The sequence below is a fragment of the Macrosteles quadrilineatus genome, unplaced genomic scaffold (assembly GCF_028750875.1).
Source record: "Macrosteles quadrilineatus isolate MER2022 unplaced genomic scaffold, UCM_ALF_1.0 Scaffold_6__1_contigs__length_79288215, whole genome shotgun sequence".
Classification (NCBI taxonomy): domain Eukaryota; kingdom Metazoa; phylum Arthropoda; class Insecta; order Hemiptera; family Cicadellidae; genus Macrosteles; species Macrosteles quadrilineatus.
The window spans coordinates 14,608,077-14,630,513 of record NW_026542599.1 but is presented as its reverse complement, the minus strand read 5'-3'; the positions used below and the strand labels follow the sequence as shown (position 1 = coordinate 14,630,513).

The window sequence follows — 22,437 nt, the reverse complement described above, 5'->3', positions numbered from 1 at the left end:
CACTGGACCTTTTGAGGACACATTATTTAAAATTAACACATTTTTATAAACAATATGAATTATTTTAGGGACAGGAAAATATTGAAACTTAACGTATAATAAAAGAGACGGACTTAATATTTACCCTGCGTTAACAAACCTTGATATAGCAGGTAGAATTTCTTATGCTATATGTATATTTGACCTACACATATAGGTATATAGGTATATGTGACGGGCATAAGTGACGTTTGAATTAAAATAATACAATTCTACCAGAGAACAACGAAAACTTTCAATAGACACGTGATCTTCCGTTTTATCAGTGATATCTGTCAGTCGTACATGACGTCACTTGTCATATGTAATTGACAGCTTGCGTCAGCTGATTGTAGTCAATGACTCTTACTGAAGAAGACATCCCATCAATATGGAACCGCTGTTCATAGTTTTTGAAGAATATATTGATAAAGAGACTCTACATTCTGTACAGTATATGACACGGTACGTTCTCTAGTATATTAAATCACTAGGGCTTAAAGGGACTCTCCCTAAAGTTTTACGATAGAGGTGAAGCCGAGGTCGGAAAATTTGCGAGGGTTGAAAAGAAACTTTTTGCTCGTGTGATGAACAAAATTTTTCCTACAATTACCTAACAGTGTACATGTTCTCTCACTGATTTGAGAAAGCAAAGTGGCCAATTCACTTATCAGTGAGACAATGTTAACATTGTCTCACTCTAATTACTTTGTCTCACTCCAGATTTGCAACGTGAAGGCACGAAATAGTGAGCGCGTAACATGCAGACAAGGTCGTATGTGCGCGAAATACGTTGGCAGCACTGGGTGTAAATCACCTGGTCAGCTGTTGTACTGTTGTATTTGTCACTTCACATTAAATGTTATATTAAAAGTTCACATCTGTGTCAAAATATCTTACGTTTCTTCACCAATTTATTTGTTTTATGGTAACTGTAGGAAAAATATAATGTGCAACTCGAGTGCAAAGTACAATAGCCTCACTCGAGAAACAATTCCTTACTCACCTACGGCTCGTGAGTAAGGATTTCTCTCGAGTGAGTCAATTGTTCACTTTTCTCACTAGTTGCACAAATAACTATTTCGTTATATTGCACCTTTATTTGGAAAGATAACTAACTATGACTGTATGTGTTAGCTATGTGTCACAACTAAATTAGATTTATTTTTGAATTAACCTCTGAAAATTGCGTCTAACTTGTTTTCAATTTATTTTGCTAACAAAAACAAAAAGCTGTTTAGTGATTAAATCGGTTCGTCTATTACATTTTACCATCGATATGTCGTACATAAGGCAACATTAAGGTACAATCGATTAAACATTCGATACATACCTTCGATGAAAGTTAAAAATCGAAATTTACAACTGAGTTGACAACAGCTGATTTTTATTGCCTAGTGGCTGAAAAAGCCTTTTACTCCCTAGAGGGTTAAAAATGCTACTTTAGACTCACAGCGCATGCATTAAAAACGGCTGTTTTTGCTGCAGTATGACGAATAATATTTTGCCTTAGTTTTAAACTATAAAATAGTGTATGTGGCATAGGTTCTATAAGTGTTATAACAGTTATAAAGTTGGCGTACCGAGGAATATCAGTAATTTATATCCCCAAAACTAGTTGGTGGCTTAATTCATCCAAATCCATTTCGATTTAAACTGAAAAAACATGGGAAATAAATGTTCCGTTCTATGAATAGTTAAACCTTTAGTGAGTTTGTTATAATCATTTTGTACTTTTAAATCCCCCCATAACATCAGACCAGTAAATTTAGGAAAGTTTTGCTTATGTGTACCTAAGAAATACTATAGAAAGGAAAAATATTATTTTTACACTGTATTTTTAATAAATTAAATTTCAATGTGACACAAAACCCTTTTTACAATAAAATATTAAACCCGGAAAAATGTTTGTACTTAATTAGATATTTGTCAACGTTTAGTGGTTTAGCTTGTTTCAGTTTTTTTGGTTACTATATAATATGGTTTATTGGTTTCAACTAAACAAAATAAAATCCCTCGTTTCCAAATGGTAATTACATCAATGTTTATTTCTCACGTACCTGATAGCACTATATTCCTACGTTGTTTATGTGTTGAACAATTAGTTCTACCTCAGGTAGTTTGTATGTGTTTATGTTAGGGGATTCATCAACATGATTTACTGCTAGGATTCTCTACAGTTATTTCTTACAGTTCGCTAATTTCTGTATAACTCATGTTTATATGTATCATCTGCAAAGCTTATCATAAATGTTAGGAATATTATAAACTCGTCCAAAGGAAAATTTTTTGTCCGATATATAGTTAAATTAGGAAGATCAATAATTATTTAAATCTATTTTGAATTTATAATTAAATTAGGGTTTTTTATGTTTCGTAACAAATAGTTTTTAAGTCAGCATTGTTAATTTAAGCTTATTCTAATAAATAACAGTCTGTTTCTAATTACAAATGATTACTGGTAATTGATGTTTAATGAGCGTATAATAAGGCTTTGCTATTAACGTTGGGATAATTACTAGTATAATTAGACCTAAATTTATTTTGCCATTCTTTGTTGGTAATCCTATACCACATAACTCATTAATATCAGGTAAAGGAGAATAAATATAAATATAAGATTTTTTGTGTGTGAATACAAATCTAAACATTTCTTTAGAGACTATTTTACTAATAATTGTTTAATAACGTGGAAAAGTACCGAAACTGAATTTAACTTGTCATTGTGAGTTGATATAATTTATGTTCAAATTGTGATTTATTTATGTCCAAAAATATCAATATAATGATTGAATGATTAATAAGAGTACGTAATTGTTTATTGACAATTCTTAACATTTCTCTCTGTTAATATCTAAGTGTGGTTGAAGTAAAATATTTTCAAATTATTAAAACCTTAAAAACTTAAGTCACATTTCAATGATTTTACCAACTAATATAGGATCACAAGGCATTTAAGCTACCACTAGTACAAAACGTCATAATATTTACAACAGCAGGATAAAAAGTAAACTTTAAAGAAGTGATTTTGTTATCTAAGTAGGTCATGTTTTAACTCCTTCTCGTTTTTTGTTGTTTAAGTATGCTCGTTTAGTCTCTGATGTTAATTATTAAATGTGGGAAAAGTTAAGAAAATTGCCAACTAACTTTAATTCTGGCTGTTATTTATTTTTTACCGAACAAACGAATGTATACTACGATTGTATAACGCTTGTGATTATATAGTCATTGCAATTTTACAATGAGTTATTTAATATTCATTATAAGTTAATTATATATTCACAGTTACTTAAACAGAACTTAAATTTGCCTTTCGTTGTAAGTACTATGATGGCAGGATATGGAAAAAGTTAAAACCACACAATACAATTACGGTTCAACCACCACTATTGCTAAAAACATCAACATTGAAAAATAATAGTAAAGTATCGCAATATGTTCGCCATTTAAACTTTTTATGTTAACCATACTACATAATTTCTTAATCAGAATCGTACGTGTTATTTAATTACCTGAAAGCACAAAAAATATGTCAAATAATACTTATAATAATATATTTACACTCATTCAGTTTACTCACAATACGGTACATACATACATAGTGTCCCACGTAAGGTTTCTCAAATTGATAACGGTTAAACGGCCTTACGTACAAGGATGACATAAAACTATTTCCCTCTAAGACGACCCCAAGGAATAACGTACAAATATTTTTAACTTTTTTCCAATACAGGGTGTGCCAAAAACAGAGGGTCACTAGTTCGAAACTTGGAGTTTTCAAATACAAACATATGTCATGTTATACATAATTTTAAATGTATTTACTATACAAACATTTTGTCAACAATCAAACAATCAGTTATCTTAAATGTTTTCTATATTATTTACTTTGAAAAAAAAAAATTGGTTTGTAAAATATAGTGTAATAATATTGCAAGATCATATGTGTAGTTTTATACATTAATAGAGTTAGTGATAATTGCTGTGCTTAAAAATAGGCTTATATTTTACTGATGTAGTGGTTTGTTTACTTTATATATATTTTGTTTTTGTCCTAGTACGCTAGGCACGAGCCCGCAATTATTTTTCACATTACCTCAGGCTAGACTTAGGGGTTGCGGCATCACCACAGATAAAACTCATTTGGTGGTATATGGGGATTTGAACCCGAGACCTCAAGGATGAAGTTCCGTATTCTAACTGCTAGAACAACTCGCTCCCCAACTTTACATGTTAATATGATAGCTAACCAAGTCAACATAACCATTTATTTTTTTTAATATGACAAAATTTCCAACTGAGAATTCTGCAAGTTGCTGAAGCTTGTAATGTAGCATGATACCAGCTAATAATGCACAGAACATAATATTTTCAACAATCATACATGAAAAATCTGTGTTTTTCTAACACAAACATATTGCTTTTAACCTGTCTGACTGAAATTTAGTAATGTTGTCTTACATCCTAATTGTTCGGTTTCAAATTCCAACAATTTTAGTAAATTACTTAAAAACTAAACGTGTACATATTAGAAAAAAGTTCAACAAGTAAAGAAATTCCATCACAAAGGGTAATGCAAGAAGACATTTCAGAATAAGATTTAACGAGACATCAAAAGGCCCAATTTGTAACTAACTGAAGCCCATTAAAATTCTCCTTTGATGTGATTTACTGGGGAAAATATTCCAAGAATAATACAAAAGTCTTGTAGCAAAATCATTTGATATTTATTGCACGCAAGAGGTTTACGACATTAAAGGTTCCAATAACAAAATCCTGCCTTATTAAATATATAAGATATGAACCTTACTTATTTACAGTTTAATTTGAAATAAAATTTATTTTAATATCACCCAATGTCCTGCAAATATATATATACATACAATTTTAATTTATACGTGAACGTACTTTTAAAATAATTTGATTTGAATAAATAATTTGATATTTTATTAAATTCTTACCATACTTTTTATTCCCTATTACTTCTATGCAATAAAATCTCCATACTTACCATGTTAATTTGAAAAATCTGGTACGTTCACCTTTTTTGCATAATCTATTAAAACCATAACACAAAATTTAAAATATTTTATTATTTCTTAAGGAAGTTAATTTTGTACCTTAACACAACTAATTCATATTTAATTTGAGGTAGTAGTATTTAGTAATTTACACAATCAGCGTACACTAATTAACTAGTACATGATTACAGCGAGACTTAATTACACGCTGGTTAAACTTCGATTACATGTAATAACGTAATAATCTGCAAATACCTCATTGTAATCAATTATTCACGTTAGAGAGGTTAGAAAATTTCCTTTAGCTTTGTGATCATGGAACCTTACTAATATTTGAAGGAAAGCTAAGTTTATATTTTCAATTGTTCTAAAATGGATTAAATTACATAAAAATCTAATAATTCATATCATAACTGTATGGAAGAGTACTAGCGGTATTTTATTGTGCAATAATTGTACTGTCATTATTTATTTGATGCAAAACTATAAAAATCATCAACTGCCACAGAAGCTCTGTATCGTAGTATTATGAACGATCTTTGTAATAAATATGCAGCAACACAACTATGCAGATACCTAATACTATTAATAGTCAAAGCAATGAAATTCATAAATTAGACTATTGAACTAGGTTTTCAATAGTAAACATAACTTATTTGTTCTGTCACCAAAGAAACGACAGTTTTGTAGCTAAACAATGCCACATCTACAGCTGTTGCAATTATGTACTATTGTTGCTACAAACAATGTCCGGTACAATACTGTAGCACAGTTAACATCCAGATATGACAGGTGACATGGTTAGTTATGTACAGATATGTCAACCTGCACCAGACCGTACCACTATCACGGTCTCTGGTACTGACATAGTTATAGCCTAGTGGTAACAACTAAATGACAGCTTACAGGAAAGTTAACTGAGATTCATATTTTAACCCTTTCTCTTAATTTATTATCCTATACTAAATATTAGGACAAATGATTGACTTCGTTAAAATATTTGACTTGGTGTTTAGGATGGAAATATCCGTTTTGGATCCCCCCATACTCAAAACAAGTTTTCAAATTTATGTCTGTGTTTGTATATGTGTAGATGTGTACCGAGCTATAGGTACTGGCTACTCTTTTGGTCTGGTTTTTAAAAGATTTGGCATGTGAGTAATGTGGCATGGATCCATAGTTTTTCTAAATGTTTTATTCATTTTTAATCTAGATTTGTATTAGTTATTGTCCCATAAAATCCCGTAAAAAGGAAAATATATTTCTCACAAAATTGGTTTTTATTTCCTAAATAAAATAGTAAAACACAGATTCTGTAAAAAAATTACAGTAATTAGTTACCTTTCATGATTTTACCCATAAAATATAATAGTCAACCTCACTGATTACTTATTCAAAGGGGTTTTCACAAGCTATTGAAAATATGTTTTAGTTTGCTGATACCGTTAACTCATTGAATTGCTTTTTAACATCAGTTTGTAAACAATTACAAGTTCTATAACTTGGTAATCATAATATGTTTTATTTAGTTCTGTAACTGAATTATACTATATACTGTATAATATACTGTATAGTATATTTCAAAAATAAAAATGAAAAACAACTTTCGAACTTAAAACGAATTATTTGGTGACCTAAATGTCAGGTTAATATGAATATCAATATTATTTGGCAGTATTTAAGACTTACAAATCATAAACATTTGAATCTAAAAAATTATCCAACTTATTTAGCCTACTTATTCAGACACATTAGTTCTTAATTTGCTTATGGCATAACATCAGGTCTCTCAGTTGAGCCGTTCATACGAAGCAATTTATCTGACAGATTTATAGCATTGTTATCGTATGTTATCTCTATACGGTGGTAGAGGGCTGATTTATTGCATGCATTAGTAGTAAGTCAATAGCATTCAAGCATATTATGTATAAAGGAAAAATGGAATAGATAACTAGACACCAATTTAATTACATGCATTTATTACTATTATTATATGCAATACTAAAATATCCATTTATATGTCCACATCATATACATTAAAGTGTCTATTTTTAGGAATTAAAACGTTATTAAATTTGTTGAGTTTCTTAATATATTTTTTATAAAGTCTTATTACTCCTAGATTTTTTCACAATTCCTTAATTGAATGATAAGCATTGTTCTTACCTTAATTTTACACCAATAAAATAATTGCTCTTTATGATTTATTGGTTTATTATTGGATCTTACTGATAGAAACTATTTTATTGATGATTAAATCAAGCTTGTAGTTTATTCGATTATTATTGGGTTAAGTATTTTTTATCACCTGAAAAAGTAATAACTTTATACTTATTTATTATTTATACTTAGTTATTATTTATACTTTGTTTTAGGGCATAAAACATTAGTCACCGTAAAAACTGTTGTCACAGACTTTCGACAAATAACACTTACTTGAGGATATCCTCACACTGAACAAATAAATATTGAATCTATGCCTTGTTAATATAGCTTGATAGATCAGTGGTTATAGTGCTCGCCTAGTAATTGAAAAGCCGCTCCTGATAAAAGTGTGTAGCTTTTGGATAGTGTGAAACTGGACCCAGCTGTTCTTGATCTTTGGGATTATGAAAAATGGTGCTGACTAATGAAACAGCTGATCTTAGTCAGTAAACAATTTATACAGATCATCTAACACCATTCTACACGGGTTAAAATACACACTTATGTGGCGTCACCATTTTAAATGATAATTATAGTGATGGTGTTAATCTTAAAGGACCCTCTAAGTTTCAAAATGAAATATGCTTAAAAGATAGACATATCTATAATAATGTAAACTACAATGATCATATGCCATGTAATAAATGAGTTTTATAATGAAGAACTATTTTCATGGTTATTACTATTAAAATCTGATATTAGCTGCAATTCTACAATACATATCTTAAAGACTTGTATTAATCTCTCTAAATATAAGTTGAATATTACAAATTTTTGTTATAAAGGTAACATTAATATGTTTTCAAAAGAGACGCTGTCTGAATTTGACAGTCTTGATATGCAGCTTGTACGTACGAGTAAATGTTCTGATAACGTTACCATGGTTACCACCTGATTCTGACAATCAGAATAAAGCATTTTAGCAACAAGAAAGTTGCGATAATGTAAACAGACTTTGAATAAACATTCTGTTCCGTCACATTTGTCAACATTTATCTCCTCCATTTAAGGCCCACATTTTTAATAGCTCATCATGTTCTGATAGTACACTATTATACTATATTCAATGGCTATGTTCTTAATAGCACCCATAAAAACGTCCTACTAATAGTATATTTTAATGTACCTCTTTCTAGTGGAAACCACTACAATTACCATGTATGCCACCAGTTGGATAAAAAAATGGCTTGAAAAGCATTTAATTCGGAAATAATATCTTTATCAAGGTATTAGCTTGGTAAAAAAAAATCATGACATCTATGTAGAAATAGGAATGTTTTTGAAAAGAGGGATGCTCTGAAAAGAGGGATTAGGTGTTGTTCTTTCCAATCAAACGATGTGATTTAGTAATATTAAAACCACAACCACATTCTTCTTATTCTTATTTATTCTTTATTCTTCTTTGCATTATCTTCATTTGCATTCATTGTCTCACCCTGCCATTGCATTACTTGTTCAAATGTTTGTTTGTATAATTTTTGTTTATATAGTTGCATATTTGATTTTATATCTATTTGTATTGTCTCATTATATTAGTAGTATGTAACTTGATGATTGGAACTTATTATTGTCTCATAAATTTTTTGAGTCTGTATTTAATGTATTTATTAAGAGCATTTTCAACATCGTTCGGCATCATTGTTCTTGTATGTTAACGGATAATTAAGCTGCAATCTTATTGTAAATCTTTATTGTAAATAGATTATAGTTGTAATTTTGTTATTAATTGATTGTATATTAGGTATTGCTTGTTATTTATTTAAAATCCAGCTGTTATGATTCTTATCATTACTTACATTTTAAAAAAAATGGTGGAACCGTTGATAATAAATAAATAAAAGAATAATACTTAAGTTGTGATTACCAACAATGTAAGTTACGGTATTATACTTAAGTTGGTATTAGAGCATTACCTAATTACAGAACTGTTTACAGGCACCTTCCAACAGCAAAATTTACCATATATATCGTAGTACTAAAAATTAACGACATAATTGAACTACCAAAGTCATTAGGGTTTTCAACCTAAACGTGTGTAGGTACTCAAATTAGCTTAGTTATAAAAAATACATCTCTTAGCCCACGGATGTCATTGTTCTATATATTGAAAACCTTTTCAGGTTGTAAGGAATTGAAGGCTTTCCTCTGGTAAGCAGCTTTCATTCCGCATCAAAATCCTTCCGCAATGGATTTACTCCCGTTGTTGTCACATGTTAAGCCTCTTGAATGTTTTCAATTGGTTTCTTAATTTTAAAAGAAAAATATGTGTAAGAGTTATGGATAAAATTATGTTAACGACCCCCCCTTTTGAATTAAAGATAAAATTGAATATTTTAAACTTTTATTTTTCGGTGATAGGAAAGGACGGATTAAAAGACCAGAGAGCATGGCAGATTTTATGTGTATTTTATCTTTAAAAAATAACTCAGTGGATTAATAAATATGATTTAGTTTTAAGACCACAAAACTAATAATAGTTAATAGACTTTTCATATGCATAATGGAGAAATGGGTACTGAGACTGAAGTTTCGGGTATGTGACAACATTAAAACTATATAGAGGTAGTAATGGTTTCTAAATGAGCGTTTAAACAATTTAAACTTTTTTATATACTCGTACTTTGATTTAACATATTATATCTTCCAGTTACATATGCAGGTACTTTGTATGCAGGACCCAAAAACAAAAACATTTTCTGACTATAAAATTGTGTCCATAGTTTTTGGTCAGTTGAACAAATATTGCATCAATAAATTAATACCTTTTTAAATTTTGAACAAAAACTAAATATTTTGAACATAGTAAAATAATATTTTGTGAATAAACCACAATTCCTCACAGACTTAACGTTCTGAAATATTAATGGGATATTTGTGGGGAATGTTGATAGCAGGTCAAATGAGTTCCCAGCAAACACTAATTAACGATTACAAACCATAGAAATGAATATGCAGTCGAGTGGTAACATTGAAGTGGTATAGAATAGTTATTGGTTTTGGAATCTGAGTGAGGATTTCGTTACAATTTGATGATTTAATACACACATGGAGTTAACTTTTGGAAATAATATTTTTTTTTTATAAATATTCTTATGATATACATAGCTATATATCTAATGATTTTGGATATTGTTTACAATATAGGTTGTAATATAGGTTGATAAGTTGCACCTTGCTTTTAGTTATAATCCCATACATTAATTTTACACAATTATTCTATCTCAAAAATTCATGTTTTAAATAGTTTAAAAGGACTTTTTACTGTTATCGCCTGCGTAGCTAACTGTCACTATAATTTTAAAGGCGAAATACGAATTTCTAAAACAGATTACGAATTTAAAAAATCTCAATTTATCGTTTAGTCTCTTTAAATCACACCAAGCACACGAACCCGTTGCTTTTTGCAAAACTGGGACTATTTTTAAAACTAAAATATCAAATAATTAATCAAATCCTACTCAAGATAATCGGATAAACCAAAATTAATAAGTAAAGTTATGCAATGTTACAATCATAATCCAAGCTTCGGTATTGCGTAACGTTAACGATCCACGTTTGACGTTTAACTAGCAATTTGTGTTGCGTAACTTTAGGGAAAATCTGTACTGCATTCCGTACACAATCGCACCAGCTGATAGTTTGAAAGGTTCATGAGCTGGGATAATTTAGTAGTTCCAAGCACAAAGAAATATATAACTTTGAAATGTTATGTGCATGGGGTACACAAAGATTAAATTTAACACGCATATTTTTAACTGTGTCTGTATTGATATAAGAAATAGTTATATTAATGTATTAATTTTACCATCAATTTGTTTTACAAAGATTTGTAGGAAAAAAAAACTCAGTTTCAGTTACACGAATAAGCTAATTTAAATCAACCCTAAGTGAGACAAAACTGTTTAAGACGCTAATTTTTTTTAAAAAAAAAAGAGGTAAAGTGGATTATTATTTTTCGTAATCCGTGTCGGTAAATTCCAGACACAACCGCTGTAAGAACATAATAAAAGCTAGTCAACCAATTAGTGTTGTATGAAAGGTTTATTTTCAAGGGGAACACCGCTTAGCAACAGCAAACGTTCGCCCATCATTATTTTATGCTTATTATTTTTTCTTTAATCTTAAGAACTAAAAGTATTTTCAGTTTCTGAACTAATAGACGCTGAACTAATAATTATACTGGAAGAGGAATACACCATTAGGTTTTCACAACTATTTAGTTTTTAAAACTTGACTTATAAATGGAAATTTTGCCTTTCAGGTAATGGTGAGTAAGTTTAGTTATAGCATGCACGTTTCTTGAATGTCATATTTTTATTCTGGTCCACATCTAACATGGAAACATGTTGGGAAAAAATAGCTGAAAGTAAAACAATACGTCAAATAACACTTGTAATAATATATTTACACTTATACTATTGACTCACAAGACGGTAAATACGTATAAAAAATTATAAGTGGTGATCGATTTCGATTGAACACTTCGATCATCATGAGAAACAATAGGGGAATGATTGACCTATTGGGTCTAATGATGGTGGGATTGTCCAATCAAAATCGATCACCACTCACCATGTTTTATATGTATTTATTATATGTATTTGTCTTGTAAGTCAAAAGAGTAAGTGTAAATATACCATTACAAGTGTTATTTCACATATTTGTTTACTTTCAGGTAATTTAATAACACGTACGATGTTGATCAAGAAGTTATTTAGAAAAAATATAACAAATGTGATAACTAGTACACTTTGCGTACTGTCCATCAAAGCGACTTTATCATAAAATTGGATGCACTCAACACTTTATGACCACTCCAATAGAATAAACTTTGCTACAATGTAATAAATGCTGTGTTTTAGTATAAATCCATCCGTAGAAAAAGGAGCTGTGACAAATATTTATCATAAATATGACTTTAGCTCATATTCCTAAAATAGAATGAATTTTCAAGCAAACTTATTTTGTACAATTCAACAAAATTATTCAATCCTTTGTTACCTAAATAGCCTAAATAGTTAACATTGCCAAAACGCGTCCCACTTGACTATACCAACAATTTAAATGATCATTAGCCGCTTCAGCTATTGCTAGCTACCCAGAATAGCTCAGGGGATAATAACCCAGAATTGCACAAATTCCTGGAATGGAGACCAACGGAACTATAGTATACTGTGGTAACTATTTTTACATAACTAGAAGGTATTAACCTAGAATGACTATGTGTGAAATAAACGATCAAATCCAATCAATACTTTAAAAACCAATTGAAAATTAGAAAAATGGTTACGTTAATATGAACGGAAATACTTTTCAACAATGTTTTTAAAGTAAATACACATCGGTTCAGAAATAACAAATTTTTATTAGTTTTATTAAAATATATTTATTTTTCTAGATTTTTTATCGGTACCTCCTAGAAAAAAATGGAATTGAATAATACAGTCAAAAATATTGTCTAAAATATATCTTAAAACAGGTAATACATAGTTTCGTAATAAAAACATCCTAGTTAAATGTTCTATGACTATCCATATATTCTATTATCAGTGGCAAGTGTTTTGTTCTTATTGTGCTATTTATGAATAGTTTATTTGTTATAAGCGTATGAAATCATTATATGATCTGATTCGCGACCGATTTTAGATCTTACCGTTGTAAAACCTGAGACCCAATAATTTAATCCAAATTTAATCTAAACTTAAACAATAATTCATAGTTAAATTCAACTGAATTTATAGTTAGTTTGTTAACGAAAAATAAAACGAATACGTTAGATATGCTATCAAGTAACTGCAGTTGAATTTAAAAGCCGCGATTCAAATTAACGCACGCTGCGGTCCGTGTAGCCGTAAATCCAATTAGTAAAAGGCTTACCCGGAATAATTACAACCACTTGACTGTTGTGTAGTCGACAAGCTTTGCAGGGGCTGCAAACATTGTGCTCGATTATTATACTTTATAGTATAATTAATTGTTAGTATAACACAATTAAGCAATCCAACTTAGTTGTTTGATAATGAAATTCACATTGAAAACGAATTATAATATCTTTAAATCACCTTACTGGCGTGTTTTGTGTATGTGAGTTATACCAATTGTTACGAATTCCCAACAAAATGAAAAAAACTCAACTAAATAAGACAGAGTTTTACTTAGAGTTTTAATAAACTACAATACTGGTTCGAATTCTTTTGTATTTTTTATGTAACAGCGGAGAAGTAACATAAAAAGGCATACGAAGAGAAGTTTTCTCTTTATTTTAATCCAACCAATCACTTTCATTCCAGTTAGCTGTGATCCAATCTTCGTTTGAGTGGTTTGTTTTTGCTGTGATTGTCTTTTTGTGGAAACGAGTAGCTTTGAAGGAATGCAATTAAATTGAAAGAATGACGATTGTAAAATATTAAATGGTGAAGAAAATGATTTAAATAATATGAGATTGCGATTTTGAACTATTCTGTACATCCTTAGCTTGTTATGAAAGAGAAAAACCAAACCTATGTTCTATTTTTAAACTAATAATATCTTGAGAATAATTTTCGTACAAATCAATACTTTGCAAATTTTCAAACTTTTTTATTTCAAAACACGCAAGATACATTAAAACCAATATTTAATCTGAACTAACCTCATATTCATAAACTACTTAGTTGCTTAAAACCACCTCTTGAAAAACCAACTCACAATTAAAGTGCACTGATTTACTTGACTTTACTAAGTTAAAATCGCCTTAATAACTGAGAGTGCTGAATACAACCATAATTATAAACTAAATCCGCAGTAATTAGAGATCAAAGGTGAGATCACAGCACCACAATCTAAGTTAATTACCTTGCAAAGCTGGTTATGGTTAAATCTGGTTTGATCATTAGTGATAATAATTATCAGTACAACCGTGAATTCCTCCCAATACGGGTTTAAGTAAAAAAAACTCCTGCTCCGAATGTTTTTCCCGCAAATAATTATGGGGTTTCTGTTTGGTACGTAATGATATGCTATTTTTTTTTTTATTGCCGTAACAGATTTTCCCAATGGAAATTGTCACATTGCCATACCTGTAAACAGTACGCAAAATAGTTCATTACCACTCTAGAGCAGGAATGAATAATTTCTGCTCACTAATCAGCTGATTTCATAGTTGGCTCTCCTACACCCACCATTTATTATCTTTTATATGTATTTACCGTTTTGTGTGTCAACACAGTACGAGTGTAAATAAATAGGCCTATGGTATAAGTGTTATTGGACTTGTAGTAGCTTAAATAACACGTACGATACTGATCGAGTTATTCATTGTAAATTAGCAAAATTAGTTTTATAATAAAACATACAGTAGGATATTCCTTTGCCAAATAACAAGCTTAGCATACAGAATTGCCATTTATTTCACTGTTTCATTGAAATGTGAACTTATATTTAAATGACGTAAGTTTAAAACCCCTTGCTTATACAACTTCCCTTGGGCAAACTGATTTAAAATAATATAAAAAACGTCAACGATACTTTTCTTAATTTTGCAATATTACTTATTCACTGAATTTGCCCATTATCAACATTTAAGTACCTTTTAGTATGTTAAAGTGCTAATATACGTCGCACTAAATGTAACTTTCGTAAGGAACAATTGAGACGCCTAAGTTACAAGTAAACTTTTCCGTTCCTCCATTGTCCAAATATAGCGAAAGTTCTACACTAGTTCTACATTCTTTTTTATCAACCTTGTTTTGTTTATATTTAATTATGTTGCTATTTATTTTTGTAACTAGGGGTTATCATGTTGTTGTTTCGTTCTTGTTGTTTAGAGTCTATTATATTGTTAGTCTTCTTCTAGTATTTACGGAAAAGTTTGGATGTTATATTTATTATGACTCATCCTTGTTGCTCTTTTTTTCTCCAGTATTTTTCAATACTTAAGTAGCATACCAGTTAGTTTACATTCAGAAATAACTTCCTTGTAAAAAGTTAGATTTTGAGTTTTTAACTCAATAGCAAAACTCAATCTTTGTTCCTCAATTGTATATTTGTTAATAACTTAACAGCTAATAATAAGTTAATAATAATAATAAGTTAATAACTTGACTTAATAACCAACAGCTTAATTTAAATGTAAACAATACTTATTATCTTCAATAATAAATATAATAAAAAAATAAATAAAACTAGTATTTCACAAAACAACAAACTGCAGTAAAATTTAAAAGCCGCGATTCAAATTAACGCACGCTGCGGTCCGTGTAGCCGTAAATCCAATTAGTAAAAGGCTTACCCAGAATAATTACAACCACTTGACTGCCGTGTCGTCGACAAGCTTTGCAGGGCTGCAAATATTGTGCGCGTTTATTATATATTATAACTTTAGTATGAATGGAAAACAATTAAGTAAAAAAAACAAAAAACATTTTATTAATGTACTTAACATAGGAGTTGTATATCAGATAACATCAGTAGATAGTCACGACTGAAATGCATGAGCTTAGGTTGATAAAAATGTTTGTGGAGATCCTCTTATTATTAACCCTAAATATTTCTATCTTTTATGATATATTTTGTGCAATCTTATTGATATCTGGCATTTCGCGAATCCTTAGCCTTCAACCAATAATTTTAATTTTAAAATGTTAACATCATATCTCACCCCTAGGTTGAATGTTAAATTACAAGGTGGTTTCATGATAAGTAGGCTAATGGCTATATGGCAATTTTGTAACCAAATCATTCTTTTTGTAATCGCATTTTGTAATAAAATCACCTGTGCAGAACCGATTTAAAAAACGATACTAAACCCCAACAAAAAACAAAAAGTAGTCCAACTAAAAGTATTTTGAACAATATACAAAACTTGTCTCGAAATTTTGTATAAAACCAGCGCTTGGAAAATTGGTTTCGTTGTGGTCTATACCTAATTTGACATAAGCAAATATCGATAACTTTAAAATAACAACTTGTTTAGTAAGGAAAAATATAGAAAACGTAGCCTGCTTGTATCTAGAATGTTTTTAATACAAGGAAACACACGACACAATACACGAAGAGAAGTTTTCTCTTTATTTTAATGAAACCAATCACTTTCGTTCCAGTTAACTGTGATCCAATCTTCTTTTGAGAGGTTTGTTTGTCTGATTGTTTCCTGTGATTGGGTTTTCTTAAAACAAGTAACTTTAAAGGAAGGAAATTGAAGTTTATTAAATATAAGTAAATGGGTAGTATTAATATAAAATTATGTTGGGTGTTTTGTAACAAATTTATTTCTAATTGCATGTAATAACTTATCTGCCTTAATAGCTTGCCCTCATTGCATTGCGATTCTACGTGAGCTAATACAAATATACGAATGAAATACTGCTTCTTTTTAAAAGTGCAAACCTATTAATATGTTTCCAAAATTGTTGTCTACACCTAAATTAGGCTTTCAGTATTTATTACATGTTTGTTTAGTTAGTGATTCACAACAATACACAGTGTGTAAATTAAGTATTGAACCAAATCTGTATTTTTAAAACTGAAATAGATAGAAATAGGCTATTCTGTTGGTAGCAATAATTGTTAATAAAGGTTCCAATTATTATTATCAAAAATATTGTTTACCCCTCCCAACAGGGTAGGGGGTAGGGGTAATTTATTTTTTCAAATGGGAACCCATATTGAGTGACCCCTCATTTTGATGGTTTTGTTAAAAGAAAAACAATAAAGCAAACCCGAGGTGTATATCTCACCCCTAGCCAAAATGTCAGGTATTCCGAAATTTGATTTGCTGTATGTGATATGCACCAATTTCACAAATAATGGAAACAAATCTGTATTTTGGAAACTGAAATATATAGAAATATTCTGTTTCTGGAATTGATTGTCAACATAGGTTCTGCAATCTTTTCTATCAATAATATTTTGTTAACCCCTTTTACAGGGTAGGATGTGGGGGTACCTTATTTTTAAATAACAACCCATATTGAGTGACCCCTCATTTTGAAGGGTTTGTTAAAAGAAAGATAATGACGCAAATTCGAGGTATTTCACCCCTAGCCTAAATGGTGGGTATTCTTAAACTTAATTTATGCGAAAAAGAACCTATTTTGAAATATTTTGGCTAGGGGTGAGATATTCCCCTCAGATTTGCGTCATTTCTGTTTCTTTTGACAAATCCTTCAAATTGAGAGGTCACTCAATATGGGTTGCTATTTGGAAAAAAATAAGTCACCTACCCCCTACATTGTTAGGGGGGGAGGGTAAAAATATTTTGATGTAAAAAATTTCGGAATCTTTGTTAACAATTATTGCCACAAACAGAATATTTCTGTCTATTTCGGTTTTAAAATACAGATTTGTTTCAATACATTATTTACAAACTGTATTTTTAAATGCCTTACATTTTGACTCCTGTCATAAAATAAACATATATTTTGTCATTCTAAAAAGGCCAGTTGTTCTTCAAAGTGCGTCAGACGTGGATCCAATATTTTCCCTCCACTTATTGAGAAACCTAGAGAATAATTAAAACTAACTATCTATTATTTTTTAAAAACTGACATATAATCAATACAACCTGTTAACTTCACTATAAACAAGAACTATAAAGCATTAACTGCTGGGAGAGTTGAATACTACCATTTTTATAAACTGAATCCGTAGTAATTAGGCATCAAATGTAAGCTTAATGAACCACAATCTCAGATAATTACTTTGCTAAGCCGCTTGTTATTAGGTCTGGCTTGTAATCATAACGGATCATAATAATCAATATAATAGTGAGTCGCTCCTAATGAGGGTTTATAAACGAAATTCTTGCTTTAGATGATTTATTAAAGGAAGTTTAGGACACCATGGTCCTATCATAAATAATGTTAATTGATCAAATAATCAATATAAGTTGAATATTAAAATAAATTCACATAACGTGATGTATCTCCATACCTTTGGCACACAAGGTAATCTAAATTTTAATGCTCCAGATTAATTTGAACTTCATTAATATTAATATTATTGATTGTACTGGAAAATGACTTTTAGAGCACATACATAAATTTACAGTTAGTTACACTTACTAATACTATATTTCATATTACTGAATTTATCAACGACAAAACTTTTAAGGAAAAAAGGAGACCCTCAGAATAGAGTACATAATAGACGAGTGAACGAAGTGTATGAATCGTGTATGTATCGTGGTTAATTAACTAATATCAGCAGTACTAGGAGTCACTAGTATTATATCTTATATCGTTGCAGTTAACCGCAATTAAATTTATTCTTCACCGGCGAGAAGTAAAATCCCCGTGAATAAAAAAATAAAACAATAATATTGAGGATATTATGTTTATTTTACAATAGACTTGCAGTGGTTTATGGTCCGAACTGACACCAGCGACTAGTGCTAGACACCACTTAGGTGTCCCATTGAAGGTTAGCTCTGAACTTAACGTCTCTATGGTTAAAACAAATTGTTTAATCGGAGAATATTTAGTGATAACTATTTAAGATAGCTTATAAAATGTTTTCAAAAACAAAAACTACCTAAACACCTGAATAATAACCAAAACATTTTGCGATTCAAATTTTTTTACACTGCTCTCTAAATTGCTAGGACTAAGACATGGAAGGATTCAATATTAATATTTTACCTGCTCTGACTTTGCTCTCTCTCGACACGATGGCCCCGACAGCATTAGTGGCGGAACATCTGTAAGTGGCAACGTGCACCTCGTTGCTGAACTCTTCGGGAGAAAATGGCGGGAAATACAAACTGCCGTTGTTGAGCACCTCCCTGGAACAAAATGTTATCCTGTTGTTAAACCATAAACAACATTGTTAGTCAAAGTCAAAATTGAATTACTTTATGCATTATTAAATTGCCGCCTGCATTCATATTTGACTAAAAATACCTACCTTCGTATGGTCGCCATTTCAAATAAATGTATCAAGGTATTCAAATATTGTAGAATTATCTATTTCCTTAGATAGAAAAGTAAAACGAACTGTGTGAATTAGATATGTAAAAATTTGTATTGATAGTTATCAATATTTTAATATATTATGATGCTTATATATTTAAAATAAATATAACATTAAAATAAGTACATCAACGTTTAGGGAAATTCAAAAGGGTATAGTTTACTGAATTTTTTTATACGTAAATTAAAATAAATAATATTAAACAAATTTGTGAAATGAGCATTGCTTGGTTTTCGTTCCAAAATTATTGTCATTCATAGTATCTTGAGCTTTACGTGATATATTTAAGAAAAGGTGACAACAACTTAATCAACACACTCGCTAAACAACACCATTTATCCATAAAAACATTAATATAACTAATATTTTAAATTTATATTTTATCATCGAAACAATAATTATCACCACAAAATCATACATTTGACGTACGCAACTTCACTCTGTAAACCAACGCCATTCCGAACACATCGCATTATTCATGTCAGAATCACAACAAAGGCAGATTCTCTGTATGAGACACACAAAGCGAGGCCAGGTTTGTGGGAAATTCCACTCCATTGGTGGCAATATTTTACTGTGTTTATCATCCTAACTTCTGCACACTGTTGAAATACTCAGTCTAAATTTATGTTTCCCACTATGGAAAATATTAGTAGGGATATGATGAGAAATAATCCTTATCACGCTTATCAACTATATAAAATATATCACGGACTTTGAAATCTCGAAGTGGCGCAGGTTGCTGGTGATTGTTTATGTTTTGATTTTACAATTTAGTTTCTCTGTTTACATCTCTAATAAAACGAGTTCAATAAGTTAATGGAATTCATTCTTTAAAAACACAACATAAGCCTTATAAGTCTTATTAAAACATTTTTTGCAAACCTCACCTGTTAATAAAGACAACATCGCAAAGGTTGCCATGGTAATAAAAAAATTCATTTCAATTTAAAAAATCATGCCCAAAGTAATTATTTATAATTTTATTTTTTTATTTGGGCCAGTTGCTCTTATTGACATTGCCTAGTATTTTGACATACAATTTGGGTGGTTCTAGGTCTGTTCACACCGGCGTAGCCAGACGTCTGGAGACGTACGTCGCCCGTGCACTGTTCACACCACCCCTACGTCTGGCGGCTACGTAGCCGGTGAGCACCGCAGCATTCCCCCTCCACCGCCCCTACGTGTGGCGGCTACGTAGCCGGTGAGCACCGCAGCATTCCCCCTCCACCGCCACTACGTCTAGTGGCTACGTAGCCGGTGAGCCGCCGCAGCATTCCCCCTCCTCCGCCCCTACGTGTGGCGGCTACGTAGCCGGTGAGCACCGCAGCATTCCCCCTCCACCGCCACTACGTCTAGTGGCTACGTAGCCGGTGAGCCGCCGCAGCATTCCTCCTCCTCCGCCCCTACGTCTGGCGGCTACGTAGCCGGTGAGCCGCCGCAGCATTCCCCCTCCTCCGCCCCTACGTCTGGCGGCTACGTAGCCGGTGAGCCGCCGCAGCATTCCCCCTCCTCCGCCCCTACGTCTGGCGGCTACGTAGCCGGTGAGCCGCCGCAGCATTCCTCCTCCTCCGCCCCTACGTCTGGCGGCTACGTAGCCGGTGAGCCGCCGCAGCATTCCCCCTCCTCCGCCCCTACGTCTGGCGGCTACGTAGCCGGTGAGCCGCCGCAGCATTCCCCCTCCACCGCCACTACGTCTGGTGGCTACGTAGCCGGTGAGCCGCCGCAGCATTCCCCCTCCACCGCCCCTACGTCTGGCGGCTACGTAGCCGGTGAGCCGCCGCAGCATTCCCCCTCCTCCGCCCCTACGTCTGGCGGCTACGAAGCCGGTGAGCCGCCACAGCATTCCCCCTCCACCGCCACTACGTCTGGTGGCTACGTAGCCGGTGAGCCGCCGCAGCATTCCCCCTCCACGGCCACTACGTCTGGCGGCTACGTAGCCGGTGAGCCGCCGCAGCATTCCCCCTCCTCCGCCCCTACGTCTGGCGGCTACGTAGCCGGTGAGCCGCCGCAGCATTCCTCCTCCTCCGCCCCTACGTCTGGCGGCTACGTAGCCGGTGAGCCGCCGCAGCATTCCCCCTCCTCCGCCCCTACGTCTGGCGGCTACGTAGCCGGTGAGCCGCCGCAGCATTCCCCCTCCACCGCCACTACGTCTGGTGGCTACGTAGCCGGTGAGCCGCCGCAGCATTCCCCCTCCACCGCCGCTACGTCTGGCGGCTACGAAGCCGGTGAGCCGCCGCAGCATTCCCCCTCCACCGCCACTACGTCTGGTGGCTACGTAGCCGGTGAGCCGCCGCAGCATTCCCCCTCCACGGCCACTACGTCTGGCGGCTACGTAGCCGGTGAGCCGCCGCATTATTCCCCCTCCTCCGCCCCTACGTCTGGCGGCTACGTAGCCGGTGAGCCGCCGCAGCATTCCTCCTCCTCCGCCCCTACGTCTGGCGGCTACGTAGCCGGTGAGCCGCCGCAGCATTCCCCCTCCTCCGCCCCTACGTCTGGCGGCTACGTAGCCGGTGAGCCGCCGCAGCATTCCCCCACCACCGCCACTACGTCTGGTGGCTACGTAGCCGGTGAGCCGCCGCAGCATTCCCCCTCCACCGCCGCTACGTCTGGCGGCTACGTAGCCGGTGAGCCGCCGCAGCATTCCCCCTCCACCGCCACTACGTCTGGTGGCTACGTAGCCGGTGAGCCGCCGCAGCATTCCCCCTCCTCCGCCGCTACGTCTGGCGGCTACGTAGCCGGTGAGCCGCCGCAGCATTCCCCCTCCACCGCCACTACGTCTGGTGGCTACGTAGCCGGTGAGCCGCTGCAGCATTCCCGCTCCACCGCCACTACGTCTGGCGGCTACGTAGCCGGTGAGCCGCCGCAGCATTCCCCCTCCACCGCCACTACGTCTGGCGGCTACGTAGCCGGTGAGCCGCCGCAGCATTCCCCCTCCACCGCCACTACGTCTGGCGGCTACGTAGCCGGTGAGCCGCCGCAGCATTCCCCCTCCACCGCCACTACGTCTGGCGGCTACGTAGCCGGTGAGCCGCCGCAGCATTCCCCCTCCACCGCCACTACGTCTGGCGGCTACGTAGCCGGTGAGCCGCCGCAGCATTTCCCCTCCACCGCCGCCACACCAGCGTCACACACCTGAAGACTCCAACTGCTGTCCAACATACATCTTGCTGTGCCCGAAGTAGATCATGGCGTCTCATACAGAACAGCCTGGCTATTTGCTTGAGGTGAGTTGATCTGCATA

At 33.8% G+C, this 22,437-nt stretch overlaps 1 long non-coding RNA gene across 1 annotated transcript in view; it reads right to left on the bottom strand.

The window, feature by feature from the left end:
* LOC128996114 (uncharacterized) overlaps positions 1-22,437 on the bottom strand; it is a 213,997-nt gene that overhangs the window by 83,318 nt on the left and 108,242 nt on the right. The window contains exon 2 of the long non-coding RNA XR_008491019.1: positions 18,863-19,005. This is a non-coding gene — a long non-coding RNA (uncharacterized LOC128996114). The remainder of the gene's footprint in view (positions 1-18,862; positions 19,006-22,437) is intronic.